This window comes from Pelecanus crispus, chromosome 18, assembly GCF_030463565.1.
Source record: "Pelecanus crispus isolate bPelCri1 chromosome 18, bPelCri1.pri, whole genome shotgun sequence".
In the NCBI taxonomy this organism is placed as follows: domain Eukaryota; kingdom Metazoa; phylum Chordata; class Aves; order Pelecaniformes; family Pelecanidae; genus Pelecanus; species Pelecanus crispus.
Genome location: NC_134660.1, coordinates 8537455 through 8543600, shown reverse-complemented (window position 1 = coordinate 8543600; position 6146 = coordinate 8537455).

The following is a 6146-nucleotide window of genomic DNA, read 5'->3' as shown; positions in this document are numbered from 1 at the left end:
TGAGCTGCATCCCAGAGTCCTGAGGGAATTGGCTGATGTAGTTCCCAAGCCACTCTCCATGATATTTGAAAAGTCATGATTCTATGAAATCCCCGTCAACTCTCATTGGAAAGAAAATGGAGAATCATAGAACCATAGAATGCTTTGGGTTGGAAGTGACCTTTAGAGGTCATCTAGCCCAAGCCCCTGCAGTGAGCAGGGACACCTTTAACTAGATCAGGTTACTCAGAGCCCCGTCCAACATGACCTTCAATGTTTCTAGGGATGGGGTCTCCACTGCCTCTCTGGGCAACTTGTACCAGTGCCTCACCACCCTCACTGTAAAAAATTTCTTCCTTATATCCAGTCTAAATCTATTCTCTTCTAGTTTAAATCCATTACTCCTTGTCCTGTCACAACAGGCCTTGCTAAAAAGATTGCCCCATCCTTCCTATAGGCCCCCTTTAAGTACTGGAAGGCCGCAATAAGGTCTCCTCGCAGCCTTCTCTTCTCCAGGCTGAACAACCCTAACTCTCTCAGCCTGGCCTCATAGGAGAGGTGCTCCAGCCCTCGGATCATTTTGGTGGCCTGCCTCTGGACCCGCTCCAACAGGTCCATGTCCTTCTTGTGCTGAGGGCTCCAGAGCTGGACGCAGGGCTCCAGGTGAGCTCTCACCAGAGCAGAGCAGAGTGGCAGAACCCCCTTCCTTGACCTGCTGGCCGCACTGCTTTTGATGCAGCCCAGGATATGGTTGGCTTTCCGGGCTGCAAGCGCACATTTTTGCCTCATGTCCAGCTTTTCATCCACCAGTACCCCCAAGGCCTTCTTGTCAGGGCTGCTCTCAATCCCTTCATCCCCCAGCCTGTATTCATATTGGGGGTTGCCCCATCCCAGGTGCAGGACCTTGCACTTGGCCTTCTTGAACCTCATGAGGTTCTCACAGGCCCAACTCTCCAGCTTGTCCAGGTCCCTTTGGATGACATCTCATCCTTCCTGCATGTCAGCCGCACCACGCAGCTTGGTGTCACCTGCAAACGTGCTGAGGGTGCACCCGATCCCACTGTCTATGTCACTGATGAAGATGTTAAACAGCACCGGTCCCAGTACGGACCCCTGAGGGACTCCACTTGTCACTGATCTCCATTTGGACATGGAGCTGTTGACCACGTCCCTCTGGATGCAACCATCTAGCCGATCCCTTATCCACCGAACAGTCCACCCATCAAATCCATATCTCCCTAATTTCGAGAGAAGGATGTTGTGGGGGACTGTCTTGAAGGCTTTACAGAAGTCTAGATAGATGACATCCACTGCTTTTCGCTTGTCCACTGATGCAGTCACTCCTTCATAGAAAGCCACTAGGTTGGTCAGGCAGGACTTGCCCCTGTTGAAGCCATGCTGGCTGTCTCGAAACACCTCCCTGTCGTCCATGTGATTGAGCATAGCTTCTAGGAGGATCTGCTCCATGATCTTCCCAGGCACAGAGGTGAGGCTGACAGGTCGGTAGTTCCCAGTTCCTTTTTAAAAATGGGTACAACATTTCCCTTCTTTCAGTCACCAGGGACTTCACCTGACTGCCATGACTTTGTAAATATCATGGAGAGTGGCTTGGCAACTACATCGGCCAATTCCCTCGGGACTCTGGGATGCCTCTCATCAGGTCCCATAGACTTGTGTATACTGAGGTTCTTTGGGTGCTCTCAAACTTCATCTTCCCTTACAGTGGGAGGGGCTTTACCCGCCTGGTCCCTATTTTGCAGGGTCCATCCACTCAGGAGTGGACTAGGGTGCCCTCACGTCAAGTGTTGTTTGGAACTTCCATCACTAGAGAAATTTTGAAATAAAAAGTCATGAACCAAGACAAGCAAAACTAGGTTGTCTTTAACAGGCAACTCCTTTCTTACTGTGGTTTGTTTGTTTGTTTGTTTGTTTGTTTTTTCCCTTCCCCAGCTAATCAGCATTTCTGCCTTTTTATCTAAACTGAAATTGTTTTCAATGAACTGAACTCGTTTATCTTACATCTGCAATATTTAATGGACTCAGTTGTGGGTGAAATGAGGATTATTTGGGTTTGCATCAGAGAGAGCAGGAAGAGGTCTAAGCAAGACGCAGATAAGTTGCAAAGTAAAATTTCACACTGAAATTCCTCAAATACATTTGCAATCTTTAGCTCTTTAGGTGCAGGGCTATGCACCTATTTCTCAGGGAGACCACAGAAAATCTTAATTTGTGCAAGCTTCCAACACAACGCCTACCCCAGTCAATGCTTTCATGTAAAGTCAAGCCAATATTAAAGTGAATGTGCGCCTCGAATCAAGTGGGTTAGTGTCTCCCTTTCACGGTCGGGTAGACATAAGTGACACATAGCAAGTTTTTAATTTTGTTACAGTGGTAACAGGAGCAACAGGAGGGGTTGCTTTGGAAAGCAAAATTTGTTCTGAAAGCCTGTGAACCTGGTGATGTCTTCAGACTGTTTTATAGATGCCAAATCCCTTTAATCTTGACATCTTTCAGCATCAGCCACGTTGCCTTTCTGGCTGTAGCTGTAATTTGTTAAACACAGGTTCTTGCTGGAAGTGACCCCAGAAGTTAGTGCTTGTTTTTCATTTATATTCTCGACTTAGTCTGTAGCTCAGAGAATGCTTGAGGAAAACTTAGACTTTCAAATACATTATACGTTACAATTCAGTATAGTCTAAGGAACTGACCGTCATTGTTTTGTAGCAACCAATTTTATTACTGGAGATAGGACTGATTTATTCTAGGAGTTCAAAAACAAGCAAACAAACTAAAAAATGCATACAATTTCTCCGTGTCTCAGACTATCAAGAAAACAGCTACATAGTGCCAGAAAAACAACATCCCATTTCCCAAGGCAGAGGACCTGGAAATGGATGAGAACAACCCTTCTGATTGCTACATCTTCCGAGGAGACAAGTCATGCCCTACAGTCATGCACTTCCCACTCTTCAACAATGTGAATTGTTTTGGTAACACGTACTCTACGCAACTTTGTCTCTGCACTTTTCATTTTGGCCATTTGGTGTTAGTCTTCAAACTGTGCTCTGGACAACTGTAATGTAGATTTCTCCATCTCAGCTACCTCTCTAAGTTCCTGTACAGTCAAAAGAACCAAAAAGGTGCTCTTAGGGAGTGAATCATTTGGCACATTTCAAGCGTATTTCTGAGAATGAGAAGGCCCAAGTTTCTGAAGGGCCAAAGAGGCTCCCTTTAAAATTGGCCCAGAGTGGGGAGAGAATCGGAAGGGTAAAAGTGAGAAAACTTCTGGGTTGAGATAAGAACAGTTTAATAATTGAACTATAACAACAACAACAACAACAACAACAACAACAACAAATTGTAATGAAAAGAAAACCAACGAGAGAGAGAGAGAGAGAGGAACAAAACTCAGGAAAAACGAGTGATGCAACTGCTCACCACCCAACGACCGACACCTATCCAGTCCCCAAGCAGTGATCACTGCCACCCGGCCAACTCACCCCAGTTTCTGTACTGAGCATGACGTTATATGGCATGGAATATCCTTTTGGTCAGTTTGGGTCAGCTGTCATGGCTGTGCCCCCTCCCAGCTTCTTGTGCACCTCCTCTCCAGCAGAGTCTGGGAAGCTGACTTGGTATAAACACTGCTTAGCAACAGCTGAAACATCAATGTGTTATCACATTATTCTCATGCTAAATCCAAAACACAGCACTATACCAGCTACTAGGAAGAAAACTAGCTCTGTCCCAGCTCAGACCAGGACAGGTGGTCAGAGACTTACAAACAGTGCTGGTAAAACTGGAGTGTCTCTGCAGAAGGGGAGGATGTCTGTCTATATGAACCAAATGTGAACTGATGCTAGGCTCTAACTTGCTCATGATACTGGCTTTTCCGACTTCTTTCTTTTTCTGTATTTCTCGCTTGCTCATTTTTTGGCATTTTCTGTATATCATATTTAAAGCTAATTGTTTATTAAATATATGAGCTATAGCTTGTTCCTAATGGCAGCCGTATTTGGCGTTGTCCCACAGTTTACTGCACAATCCCAGTCAAAGAATGAGTCTGTAGTAACTTGGCAATAGCACATCAATATTTGTGTTATTAAGAAAAAAAACCAGCCTCCTCTGGGCTGTCCTGGAAATCTTTAACTTGCAAGGTTTTTTGTGTGTTTTCTTGTGTTCAGACTGAATTAAAACCCAGGAAATTCAATGTAAACAGAGGAAAACACTTTCTGTTTTTACTGTGATGGTGGTCGGGCACTAGAACAGGTCACCCAGAGAAGCTGTGGAGCCTCCATCTGTGAAGATACTCAATCCCACTTGGACAAGGTCCTGGGCAACCTGTTTGAGCTGATCCTGTGTACTGCTTTTGTCCGGGAGGGAGTTAATTTTCTTGATAGTAGCTTGCACAGTGCTGTTGAGGATTTGTGACCAAAACAGTGTTGATTACACAACAATGGTTTAATTATCACTGAACAGTGCTTGCACAGTGTCAAGAATTCCTTGCTTTGCTTTGCTTTGCTTTGCTTGTGTGCTCAGCTTTTGTTCTACCTGTTAGACTGCCTTTATCTCAACCCATGAGTTTTTGCACTTTTACCCTTCTGATTCTCTCCCACATTCCACTGGGGGGGAAGTGAGCAAGCGCTGTGCGGTGCTTAGCTGCCTACCGGGGTGAACCCACCAAAATTCTTTTTGGTGCCCAAAGTTGTATATACCTTTAAGTTGTAACCCATGATTTGAGTTGCAGGTTCCAGGAAGTACTATAGCAGGAACCGCCCAAACCAACAGATGACGAACCTCACAAGAAGCAGTGCAAGTGCAGCAGTGGCCCAACCTGAGCTGGCTTTGGTGCCTAATAACTCCACACAACACACCGACTCTCCTGACCTGAGCGACTGCCACAACAGACGGAAGCCAAGTTGTGGACTAAATGAACTCAGTTGCCAATTTATGGGCATGTTATGGGCATTCTACAGGGGTGGCCCATAGACTAAGGGAATGATATCTGCGTATAAATCGAAGGACAGGAAAGGGGGTGGCGCTTAATGAGGGTGTGTTGGATAATGTGGGTCCTGAGTATGATGTAAATGGTATGGAAAGGGGTGAAGACTGTAGTCGGTCTGGCTGGGATGGAGGTAATTGTTTTCGTAGCAGTTCATATGGTGCTGCCTTTTGTGACCAAAACAGTGTTGATAACACACCAATGTTTTAGCTATTGCTGAAGAGTGCTTCCACGGCATCAAAGCCTTTTCTCTTTGTCACACTGCCCTGCCAGCGAGTAGGCTGGCGGTGCACAAGAAGCTGGGAGGGGACACCACCGGGACAGCTGACCCCAGCTGACCAAAGGGATGTTCCATACCATATGACGTCATGCTCAGCAATAAAAGCTGGGGGAAAGAAGGAGGAAGGGGGGGATGTTTGGAGTTATGGTGTTTGTCTTCCCAAGTAACTGTTCTGCATAATGAAGCCCTGTTTCCCTGGAAATGTCTGAACATCTGCCTGCCAATGGGAAGTAGCAAAATAATTCCTTATTTTGCTTTGCTTGCGTGTGCAGCTTTTGCTTTACCTATTAAGCTGTCTTTATCTCAACCCAGAGGTTTTTGTACTTCTACCTTTCCTATTCTCTCCCCCATCCCACTGAGGGGGAAGTCAGCGAGCAGCTGTGTGGTGCTTAGCTGCCTGCCGGGGTTAACCCACAACACCCTGCTTGAGCAGGGGAGGTTGGGCTAGGTGATCGCAAGAGGTCCCTTCAAACCTCAGTGATTCTGTGTGATTATGTGCTAGCAAATTGTTAACTCAGCCATAGCATTATGTGGAAAATGCTGTTTCCTTACAGCCAGAATAATGCCTTTTGAATGCTGATACTCATGTTGGAATTCCAGCTGGAATTCAGGGGCCTTGGTTGTGGGCAGTGGATGTGCTGAAGCTACTGCTTCATGGATCCTGGCTCCAGCATGTTTGCCATATCTGTGGTGTGGAGTGCCAAAGCACCATGAAGAACATATTTTCTTGACAAAGAGATGTCATTACGCACATGGACTGCCAGAGCTGTGTGGCTTGCTGCAACAAGATAGAAACATTTTGCAAATTTTTTTGCATTTGATAACTAACATGTTAAATATCACATCTGTGCTGTTTTCCAAAGGAACTGCATATTCACTACATGT